The sequence below is a fragment of the Stegodyphus dumicola genome, chromosome 11 (genome assembly GCF_044657685.1).
Source record: "Stegodyphus dumicola isolate Sdum_Otavi_A_Nest chromosome 11, ASM4465768v1".
Classification (NCBI taxonomy): domain Eukaryota; kingdom Metazoa; phylum Arthropoda; class Arachnida; order Araneae; family Eresidae; genus Stegodyphus; species Stegodyphus dumicola.
The window spans coordinates 126,840,602-126,851,632 of NC_140778.1; the positions used below are offsets into that span (position 1 = coordinate 126,840,602).

Genomic DNA, 11,031 nt, shown 5'->3' on the forward strand with positions numbered 1-11,031 from the left:
ATATATAGAGAAGGTGATTTTCGCAAATTTTAGTGAGAAATGATTCACCGCACAGTACGAAAAACAAACTATAAATTACACCAGTTATAAGTTGATAGCATGATTACATGAATTACCCTTACCAAAAATTTTTATAAAGGCTGCTATAAAAACGCTGTATAAAAATTCCTGTGAAACTTTATAAGTAATCTTCTGTATAATTACTTCTTTATAAAATTCTGAAGAAATTAAGTAACGCTTTCACAGAATAGAATTCTATACATTTTTTACTTCGAAAAGTCATATAGAAATTTTATGCCTTTTATAGAACTTCATTCTATAGAAATCCGCAAAATTCTCACAATGTAATCAAAACAAATTTTGCTATGGGATATCAAAAATTAAAAATATGTATTTTTATTCATAAGTGCAGTAATTTTTTATTGGAAATTTTTACCTCTTTCTCTTCAGCTCAATTTTCGATAGTTTCTAAACTTATGTAACATTTTGTGTGATTTTTTGTTCAGTATTGTTCATATAATACAAAAATTAAATGCCGTAAAATCTTGAAACCAAATTAAATCCTGATATTAATAAAAAAATTATGCTGTTGATTATAAAACTATGATTCCTGAAATTAACTCATCCAATTATTGTATATATATATTCCTAATATGAGAAATAGTTTCTAAATTTTAATTACACTTAATTATTATTTAAAAAGTATTTTCTTTTTATTGAAATATTTCCTGAACCAAAATCATATTGAAACATTTTATCAAAAAAAAAAAAAAAAATATTACCCATCTGGTTCCAAAATTTTTATTACCATTCCATCGCCTTCATGTCATAAATCATTTTGAAACTTAGTTTAAAAAATTCTGTTTAAAAATGAAAATTTAATTCTCTAAAGCTGTAAATAAAAACGACGGGCTAGTTTATATAACTTTCCGGTATATTATCACGTTAACATAAGGATATTCACTTTTCACTAAATACAAACTCAACAATAAACATTTAGAATTCTAAGAAATATGAAGAGATTTTTCTCATTAAAAAATGGGACATTAAGTCCGTTTCATCTAGCTGTCATAGAAGTACAATTAATGAATGAATTAAATACGTTCTTAAATCCATTTAGAATTCTATCGACTGTTGCCATTTAATTTTTGTTATACATTATGGGCATTATTTTGTAAATCTTATCACGTAAATGATAAATAAACTATCGTTTAATCTCGTTCAATTAACTTTCTAACTAAGCTATAAAATGAGAAGAGCATACAGTAACTGAACAAATTCTTCCTTTTTAACCACAAAACAAAACTATACTAACTTTCTTAATGCTTTTAAACCCTCAAAAGTTTCTGCAGAAATAGAAAATCAAAGCAAGGAAACTTGTTTAGAATTTTTCATAACTATGACTCCATTTTCTAAAACCTGAATCTAATATTTTCGGTATAATTCTTTTAGTTCATTTTATACATATTCTATATTTAAGATATTTAGAAATTCTGAATAAATTTTGATGGGATCAAAAATTTTTTGCACATGTCTTTATAGAATATCTATACACAGCTTTGTAGAATCTCTATATCTTAAGTTCTAAAGAATTCTATAGAAAGTCTCTGATCTGGTTTACAGAAAATTGATCGATAATTCTAAAGAAATTTAAAAATAAAATTATGTAAGACGTTTTCTTAAAAGCAGGCAGTTATTTAACTATATTTCGAAATAAGTCTGACAAGAGAATTGTTAATAGAAGCATCAAACTTTTGAATTTTGCGATTTCACCTCTAAAGAAGTTAAACGGATGTGTGCAGTTTAAAGCAAAAATTTAAGTAAAATATTGTTACAATATTTCGAAATCCTGCTTATACAAATTTTAGTAGAAAGTCGAACTTAAAATTGCGAATTAATTAGAGAACTCAGTTTCGTTAGTTGAGATTTCTGTTTACGATATCTTTAAGCACTACAAACTAATACTTGAAAATGTATAACAAATGACAAATTAAATTGAGCACATTTTAACAGCTGATTACTTATATCTGTATCTTCTAAAAGAAAAATTATTTAAAAGTATTATACCTTGCTGTTTAATTTTATTAAAAGGGAAACAATACAGCTTAAAAAAGGAAGAAAATCTCATAAAAACTCACCTATCAAAAATGGGTGCATCGATTTACACAAGGCAGATACCATAACAGTTAAAAAGCAAACATCAAAAATTTAAATATTTTATAAATTCTACCAGCGGCTGTTCGTAGAAAATCACATTTTATCTGGTCATACTTCTCATTTAGTAGTTTCTTTGAAACAATGAAGTTTATCGAAAGCTTCTTGATGTATTCCATAAATGAAAAGTATAAAATTTGAAATAAAATATTAAGATTTTACTTAGAAAACACATTCGTAAAATCTGTCAGTATAGGAATTATTAGATCACAGAGACCTGCCCTAAATTGCTTACATTTTGTAAAACTTTCACACAAGAAATATTTTTTCTTCCTTACTAACATTCTGTTTTGTTGACTCAGAGAGAAAGGAGGGCTCAAATGTAAAACTTGGAAACTTGGAAACGCCGAAACCGGAACTGTCTTCAACGATGCACTTACTGTGATGTAACTGGCTTCGAAAAAGGAATTATTCAACTTTTTTTTTTAATCTGTTGCTAAGCCGGAGTTTTTTTCCTCAGTGATAATTAATAAATCGTTTTTTCCTGCCCAGGAAAAGAAACTTAAGCCTTCACGTTACCCTTCTGCATCTTACTTCAGTAAAAGAAGGATATCCTGAAGCCATATAAGTTACAAATTTCGTTAGAAATATATATTTTGAGTTTCAGGTTAGCGTAATTTTTCATCTTAATCTTAATTAAGTAAGATATGCGCAAATAAATTCCAGTTGATATCTTCTTTGTAGCAGATGCATTGAACTGTTATTCACACAATTAAAATCATCGAAACATTTTGCAAATTTCTTGTCCGGAACGGCACGGAATTGAGTTTCGATATATTCCAAAATTTCGTGGAAAGCTATTTCGACCATTTTCATCTTTGTGCGACTTTAATCAACCGAGATATTCATTAAAAACTCTGAAACGGTAATTTTTGCACTCATTTTTCCGAGTGGCAACAGTCTCGCGGGCTGAAGCTAAAAATGTTTTATTTCGAAAAGTATTGCCACTGCTCGCTTTTAAATAGTAGAGTTTATTTATCAAAAATTTGTAACTTTTACAAAATGTCAAATAAAAATGGCATTGCCAAACATCACACATACTATTATATAAAATCATATCCTGACGTTCAAGAAAGCACGCGCTTGCATGTGACGTCATTGTATGTCAAAAATTTTCCGTTAATGTCAGAGTTTTGAATAAAAGCTACTGTTGGCAACTTTTTTTTTTGTTGTTTCCGGTTAGGGTAATTGACACGATATGTACGTAATTACCACGTTAATTCTTTTATTGATATTGAGAGAAAGTTGTTATTAGCCCAAAAGGCGTTAGCCCAGAAGGATTATTAATTTCATTTGGTATTTTCTGTCCAAACGATAAACGGCGTATCACTTTTCGAATTGTATTACATTAAATTTAAACCATGACGTCCTACTTATACGTATTAATCTATAGTGTCAAAAGTTCTTGTTTCCTGGTTTGATAACAAAAAAGAATTATTTACGAATTGGTTGTTGCATGGAAAGAATGAACTGATTTCATTGATATTAAAATGGTTTTATACATTTTCTTTTCAGGTGTACACAGAACTTATAAATTTTGCTTTGGCCGTAGCCCACTAGTTAATTAATAATATTTATTCTATTAAAATTACATACCTTTGCATAAGTTAGGCAATTGATTCCCGCTGCAAACCAGAATATGCAACCAAAGCATCAAAGTTAGGCAATTAGGTACCTGTTGACAGAACAGATCGCTTTAAAGAGCTCAGTCGTTAACAAACAACGTGAAAAGGTATCACCTGTCTTCGAAGTGTCTTTCAGTTCGGAATTTAATTCACATGACAATAGGAAGAAATAGTTGAACATAAATGTTTCACCGTTGGGAACACAAGGTGTGACACACACACACATACAGAAAAAAAAAAAAAAAAAAAGAGAGAGAGAGAGAGAAAGAGAGACTGGTCCAATAAATCATTCTACTTAAAGAATCAGTTCTCTGTGAACTATTAGTTTTCAGGGATTCTTATTCGTTCGGTAAAATGCTGGGTAAATAAATGCCCGTTTTGATCGGTGAAAGTATTGCAGTTTCTCAAATCTAAAAATTCGTAACACATTGTATACGACATAACAAAACCACTTTTCGAGTCTTAAATTAAACTTCATAATTAATGTAAATTGTTTACGATTAATATTTTTAGAACTACACAAATGTTCGCATATTTTTGAACAATTTTAATAAGCAGGCAAATTATTTAACTATTCGTAAACTATGATTATTTCACCTTGTTATCTTCGGAATGTGGAATCAGAAAATCTTTAGAGTAAAATACTGTCTAAAGAAATGATCTAATTTTAGTGAACTAAATTGCATATAAAAAGAGCGTTCGCGCGTTTTCGGAACGATTAAAAATGATGAAGAAAAAAATTTTTTCAAAGTAAAGTTATCTCTTAAATACTAAGTTCAGTAATTCTTTCTCTTACATACCAACCTGCACTCTGAATTTCTAAGACGAAAAGATATTTCTTAATTGTAGTGTGGTAATATTTTATCATTCCTCTTGTGTTATTTTCAGTTGTCCGAGAATCGTCTGTGATCAACGAATAGAATGTATGGTTCTTAAAAGTTCGAAAGCACAGTAATTCATCGGTGCCACATCTAGATTGTTGGAATATGTGAAAAGGCAGCGGTCTCTTTTTTTTCCTTGCTTTTCTTCCCCATCTCTACACAAATTTAATCATAAGTATTAAGAGATAACTTATGGTCTTATTGAAATTTAACATATTTTACATTGTAAAAGAACAAAGTTGGTTTGGGTTTAAAATATGAGAGTTAAAACGATGTTTTGATTATAATCAAAACAAATAAATTCTGCTTAAATAAAAATAATTCTGTATATATTCAAAACAAATAATTCTGTATGTATACAGAATTTATTTGTACATTTCGGCTCCTTTTTTATTGCTTAAAAGCCAATCTTTAACTATAAAACCTTTACTGAAATTTCAAAACGTTCCAGCTTTTTAAACTAAGTTTTCGAATCTATCTCGTCTGTTTTACAATATTACGGTAGCAAATTAATAATCTGCTCCTTTTCTATTACAGTCATTCAAACGTAGGTAGGCCTCACCTATAGTAACAACAAATTTTCATTTATAACGCCACAAATTATTTTCAGAAAGAATTTTACATCTACTCGTACTCCCTTCCATATGTCTCGGAAGAAGATGCAGAATATTTTAATTTAATTTAATTAATTTATTTGCTTTTTTCAAATTTAAATCTTGTTAATTATTTTATTCACAATAAAGACAATCATATTAAAAGCTGATGCTATTGATCTTCAGTGGGTGGTACTATTACAGAATTACAGATTTAATTTTATGTATGGTTTATGAAGCACGTAATATTTCTGATAAATAATTGGCATTCTGCTTCTTGTAGAAATCAGTGATTACCAATTTGTTCTTCTCTTATGAAAGATATCGGTATTTCTCCTATATGTTTGATACCAAGAAATTTACATCTTTCACATAATAACAAAAAGAACAACCCGAAAACGTTAAAAATACTGCAGTCCAGAAGTACAAACCTTGGTCTAGAAGTTCCAGGATATGATGATGCTAACTTGAAATTTCGTAAACGTTATCATCATTATAAGATTTCTATCAACCCCAAAAAGTTGCAGTTACTTCTCATCAGTGGTAAGGGACTAAAGAACAAAAATAGTATTGATCTCTTTGTCAACAGACCTGTTCTATAATTGCGTCTTACCGGTATAGTGATTAGTGCCTTTGACTGCCGTCGTACTGAAAGGCCCGAGTTCGAGCATGTTGTAAATATACAGTGTCTGGGCGGCAGGATGGCGCTCTACATATGCGGCGAGCCGAAAGTGCTCTCGAGAGGCGGTGGTAGAAAAAGAATGAGGGGAGATTCTCGGACCCGTTGCTCCGGTATGTTTTCTCTCAGAACTGAGCTGAAAATTCGGGCTGCCACTCGTATGATGCTGAAGGCTCTTGGCAAAGACATGCGCATAGGTCTTCTTGCCACGAAGAATATCGTAGGGTTGTGCTGACCTTTGCAAGACAAAAGAGATTGGTTACAACAAGAACCTATTCTATAACAAACTACTTTAACTAAGAGCTCACTTCGAGCTCAAATACCCAGCCTGTTCTATCTATGATTTAGGAAGTTATTCAGAAGTTTCCAGAAAGAAGCTGTGCGCTAATCTGAAATCAAAATCCCATTATTTCTCTTACGACAAGCGCCGGATTGTGTCCGGCATCGCAAAACGCGTCACACTGGCTAGTGATAACTTCAGTAACGATACATGAACTGGACACCAGACATTTAAATAACGCATAAAAAAGCTGGTAAAGTATATTTATTATTTGACTCGCAAAGTACCACACTGTCAAATCATTAGTGGCTCAATAACGACCAGTTTTAATGTCGCAAAAGGGATATTAGTTCATTATCATGTCTTGTATATCTAAGAAAACAAAGATATTGAAAAATTGCGTTTTTCACAAGCTAAAATTCTCACATCATCACTGTTTCTCGACATTTCACCGGAAACTACATTTTCCCTAAAGACATGCACATACATCCGATAAACATTTATCTCAGAAACCGCTTTTCGGCTTCTAACAACAAACAAATAAAAATCTCAACCATTAATTACGGTAGTGCCAAAGAACACAATAGCTTTTCACCTCTTTTCTGAAAAAAATTACATGATCCTGTTGATCTCACTCTACATTGTCCTTGTTCATTTATTTCCCCTTTGTCTTCCTAGATTCTCTTCCTTCTTTTACGCTTTTGTTGACCTTTAGCTTAATTTTTTTTTTTTTTTTTTTTTTTAATTTCCTAAAGTAGCCTTTTTGAGAGATTAGATGATGGTGCACGTTTACAAACACGTGCCTGTAATGGGAGAAGCTAACATGTTACAGTAAAAGAGCTAAGTACTTTGACTCGGAAAATTCATATTTTATTGTTATCCGTTTCTAAAAGAAATCTGCGTTTATTTTTTTCATACCGCTTTATTTAAAATGGTTTCTCTATCTTTGAAACTAATTTTCACACTCTTCTACCATTCATTTATATTGAAATATTTCACACATACGTACGTTATCATTATTTGATATTGAATTTATATTCTAAGATGAATTTGGGCGGTTAGGTTTAAAAAAGTAATATACACGCTCAAAATAAATAAATAAAAAAAGAATTCTGAAAGGTTTCAGATTCTAAATAGTCCAAAGGGGCGATTTTTTAACGCTTGTGTATCACCTTTCTTTATTAAATATTATATTCTTTGCACTTAATCCATAAAATTCAGTTCAACAGCCATGTCGCAAAATAATTTTTAAATGAGCGTATCTTTAGAATTTCCGCGCTCTGGAGATAAAAATGTTTTTTTTTTTTTCCCTCCGTGGAGTGTTGCCATTGCTCGCTTTTAAATCGTTCAGTTTGTTAATCAAAAATTACAAGTTTTACAAAATATGAAATCGATAATAAAACAAGTTCCAAATTTCAAATTTGGGCTTTCAGATGCACATATTCGCAGTAGGATTACGTCATTCAAAATTGGATGGCTCTAGGTACCGTTGTTTTATCCCAATGCGAGAAACATACATACATTTATGCAGATTTTTCATTGTTTAATTTTTTCAAATATAATGCGTGATTCTAACGTTTGGTGGCAACAATTTGAAAAGTGATACGCCGTTTATAGTGATTCGACGCAAAATCGCAAAACGAAAATTATAGTCCCTCATGAACAAAGTCCCTTTGGACTATAAATTAGAAATTTAACCTCCATTTCAGGAAGATTAACTCAACATAGCTAGAGCACACCTGAAGGGAAAAATATAGGAAACGTCAACAAATGTTATTGACTATATCATATTAAACTCCAAATAATAAAGATTATGAAATTAGCTCTTATTCCTGGTCATCGGAAAACTGTAAAACAATTTTATTTCTACCAGAGTTAGAATTCAGAACTTCTCGATTTATCAGCAGCTTTCGATACAAATATCGAAGCTATTAAAGTCACAATATTTTAATTCTTCTCTGTTCCCTACAGACAACATGCCCTGTCGGTTTACTTTTGTAAATTTAAAACATATACCTTTGATTTACAATTTAAGCTTTAAAAAAAATGGTTTACAATTTGGATGTAAAATTCAGAAGGAATGTTTGGTTTATTTAAAAACAGCAAAGCACTCGAGGGTTATCTGCCTAAGGGGAGGGATGCCTTAGTGCAAGACTTTCTAAGGGAAACTGGCTCATATACGCGTTACACATGGGGACGACTACGAAAACGTCTATGCAGCCAGCCTGTTCCCCGAAATTCGAATTCCGGATCGAACTACCAGTGTTTAGCGACTTTAACAGCTCGGCCACTGGTAAATCTTTAAAAGGAAGGAATAAAAGTCACATTCCAGCAAAAAAAGAAATTGGGATTTTTACTTGTAATTAATAGTTTAATCAAAACTAAGCTATTAAAATTAGTCTTATCTTAAGAAAGCTAGGTGATATTTCTAAAGTTTCATGAATATCATTTAAATTATATTGTGATTGGCGTTAGAAAAGTTTGTAGATTTTTACACTACGTTACCGTGGACGCATCATCCACTTGTCTTGACAAATGTTGGTTAATGTGCGAAGCATTATGTTAAGCTCGGTTATTCAAATGTAACAAAGCAGGCTAATGATCTGATAGGCAGGACGCCTTCGTGGAAAATTTTAAGGAAACTAGCTCATATTCATGTTACACATGGGAAAAAAAGCAGCAAAACCACCCATGCAGTGAGCCGTTTTGCCGGAATCGAACCCTGGTCGAACTTACAGTATTCAGAAGTCTTAACCATTTCTCCACTACCGAGGCGTGTGACAAATGGGATTTCAGTTTGGTTTCTAAGCGCCTCGCACATAATCAGTTCTCAGAGTGTTGCCATTCGGCAATACATGAAAACTTTAATTTAAGTTGTGAATTTACTCAGTCTCTATTTTCTTAACAAACTGAGCAATTCAAGAATAATAGACTTTACACGATTTTATTTTATAATAATATATCCAACTGATATAAATTAAAATACTTTATTATTAGATATATTAGAATAATATATCCAATTGATATAAATTAAAATACTTATCAATAATCGAAGCACTTTTCAGGACTTTATTTTATTACAACATATTCAACTGATATAAATTAAAATACATTATCATTTTAAATATATCATTATAATATATCAATTGATATAAATTAATCAATACACTCAAGAATACACACAAGAATCAATCAATCAATACACACAAGAATCAATACACTTTTCAGAACTTTATTTTATAATAATATACCCAACTGATATAAATTAAAATACATTATTGTAATTAATAAAAGTCATTTCTACCATAAGTTATTATATGCCTGGTACAAAATTGTTTCTTTTTTGTTTTTATTTACCCACTTGCAAAGACAGAAAATTAATAATTTATAAAAAAATTCACATTTTATTACAATTTTTTTCTTATATTAAGGATAACATAAAATTTAACTCTGAGTGAATTTTCTAAATTTTGGAACAAATATATAAGTAACTGAAGACACAAGGTAATTCACAAGATAAAAAATATATATATATACAGATATAAAAATCACAAAAAATACATTGCAATATTTAAAACACCATTACATTACTTAAACACTTTTCTGTAGCAACATGTAGCATTGTTTGTTTGCTCAAGTGGAAAAATAACTCAGTACTTTTGATCTTCGAAGCTTCTTATTTTTGATGAAATTATTGTGCATTAAAAAAGATGTAAAAAGTTTAATACTCACCAAGAAGAGATGATTTATCTTTATCTTGTATTCCAAAAAAAAAAAAAAAAAAATTAATGCTGAAAAATTCTGCACATAATCAATCAGAGTTCAGATAAAAATTTCCGAAGAATAACTAAGAAACAATTCGCCTTCCTTGCCGTCATTTACTTTAATGATTGCTCGGACCAGAAGCATGATTTGAGGACTAAAAAGCTGTCAAATGATTGGTCAACTTTAAAAGGTCTTTCGTAAGAGAACTTTCCGGACGCAAATTTCTTTGCTTGAAAATGAAAGCTGTGTTTAGCTGCTCGTTTATTTCATTTGTAGCTCCCGTGATGCCTTGCGGGTCAGTGAGTAGTAAAATTATTTCTTTTTTTGCGGAATTGCGTGTGCTCAAATAACCGGAACATAGTTAACGAAGTTGGGCTATTCGAAAGATGTGGGATACCCTTGCTTCGTGAAGCTAAATCGTTTGCTGGTAGCACGTGAGGTCTTAAATTCTGTGTTCAAAGTAATCTCAATCAGTGTTTTTGCATTGCAGAATATCGGAAGTTCTCCATGATGTCGACAGCCATTTTCGAGGTCAAAATTAAATAGGAATTAAAGGGCACAGGGACACTTCCGTATCTGCAAAAATATAGCCACGATTAAATTTGCATTTGATTCTTACAAATAAGCAGCTTTTCAAAGCACGTATGTGCCCAAATAAATGCAAACTCTATTCGTGCATTCAAAATATAATATTTCTTGTTCATTCATTAGCCATTCATACACTTGTATTTATAATTATGAAGGTTATTATTTTGCAGAAGTTTAATTATTATTATTTATGCCATTTAATTGTATAAGCTGCTCGAAAATTAATAAAACAAAAATACATTGCAGTATGAAGACTTCAGATTACATTCTAACTCTAGAGTTTACCATGAAAAATATTTTATATATTAAAATAGTAAAAGTTATAAACATCATAAAAATATAAAAAAGATTATGTACTATAGTCTATAATAGGCACCCAAGTCTGTTATTTCATACAATAGGCATC

General features: G+C 30.6%; 1 protein-coding gene across 2 annotated transcripts in view; it reads right to left on the reverse strand.

Moving 5' to 3' along the window:
- Positions 1-10,308, reverse strand: part of LOC118197257 (nose resistant to fluoxetine protein 6-like) — a 125,336-nt gene extending 115,028 nt beyond the window's left edge. The window contains exon 1 of one of the 2 annotated variants that reach the window (XM_085827201.1): positions 10,005-10,308. The gene's annotated coding sequence lies outside the window, so the exon portion shown is untranslated. Of the gene's footprint in view, positions 1-2,138; positions 2,846-10,004 lie in introns of those variants that run through there. The other variant, XM_085827200.1, reaches the window with a different exon arrangement.
- Between the last annotated feature and the right edge of the window lie 723 nt (positions 10,309-11,031).